The following is a 1229-nucleotide window of genomic DNA, read 5'->3' on the forward strand; positions in this document are numbered from 1 at the left end:
GTAAAACAATAATTCCAGAGTGGATCAAGTGCTGAATTGTTTATGTAACAGGGCTGCTTACATTCATACAGTTCCTGCTTTTGAACAAGAGGTGCTACATCAAAAGGTACATTAAGAGAAGAAATGCATTATTCATGGAAAAAAGCCAAAGACAGAAGTTGTGGGAAATTGACTGGCTAATGGAAGATGATGGGGCAAGCTTGTTTAACACATATTCCAGCCCCCTTTGTGTCCACAGAATGAGTGAGTGGGTGAGTGTGTGTGTGTCTGCAAAAGTTCCTTACCACTTGGCCATCCTCCATCTGTTCGTTCTCCTTCTCTTCTGCCAACCACTGACTCTCTGACTCCAACCTAAGATGGACAGTTATGTAGAACCTCACACACATAACACATAAAATCTGTAATGCACTTTTAGTTTACAATGCTTTTAAATGTCCAAATTTGTTGCTTAAATATGATTCTAGCCTTACTTTATGATCTTGATCTAAGTAACACTACTCTAGGCAATTGATTTTTCTAAAACAGTATGTTCAAGTTTCCCCAGAGTCCCCCATGTACAGTGAGCACAAGGAGTCTTGTTGGAAAGCGAGGCAGTGGACCTGTGGACCAATAATAAGATTGGGATCTGGGAGTGTAGTCTTCAGGGACTTGACAACATTGTCCACTGCAATAAAGGAAAGCCTAATCCTGTCTGGCAAGTGGGCAGGGTGGATCACGCTCTCACTCTCTGCCCCCGAGTTCAATACTGACAGAATTAAAACTCAACTTTGCCACACATACATATTGTACGACAACAGCAAAAATGACAAGAAAGCAAAAATAGAAGAGGGGGATGCCAGAGATATCAATTATACATGAAATTTCAACCACAAAAATGTGACAGTTCTCTTGTGCTGTCTGATTTGCTAACTGTTTCAGATAGTCACAAACTGTCTGACAGTGTTTTAGCTCTAATTTGCACTCGCACACATACACACGACCTCACACACTGTGGCTGTACTTGTCAATGTGCTTTTCTGTCTCCTGGGCCTGGGAGCCCCACAGAGGGGAGCGAGGGTTCTGGGCATCCGGGGAGGCTGGGGACAAGGGAGCTCCTTCCATCAACCACTGGTCCCTTAGTGACTTCCTCTAGAGTGAGAAAGAGGAGGTGAGGAAGAGAAAGAGAAGAGAGTGAGTCCACTTTCAGTAGTATTGTATTGTGGTAATATGATTATGATGATATACACCTA

The 1229-nt window shown here is 42.9% G+C and overlaps 1 long non-coding RNA gene across 1 annotated transcript; it reads right to left on the bottom strand.

Moving 5' to 3' along the window:
- Positions 1 to 315: 315 nt before the first annotated feature.
- On the bottom strand, positions 316 to 1204 carry LOC147820003 (uncharacterized). Its single transcript, XR_015438348.1, has 2 exons — positions 1001 to 1204; positions 316 to 351 (listed from the first exon to the last, which is right to left on the bottom strand). It is a non-coding gene; the product is annotated as an uncharacterized LOC147820003 (long non-coding RNA).
- Positions 1205 to 1229: the final 25 nt, after the last annotated feature.

This window comes from Seriola lalandi, unplaced genomic scaffold (genome assembly GCF_002814215.2).
Source record: "Seriola lalandi dorsalis isolate HSWRI2012SDOR001 ecotype SW California unplaced genomic scaffold, Sedor1 jcf7180002006323, whole genome shotgun sequence".
Lineage (NCBI taxonomy): Eukaryota > Metazoa > Chordata > Actinopteri > Carangiformes > Carangidae > Seriola > Seriola lalandi.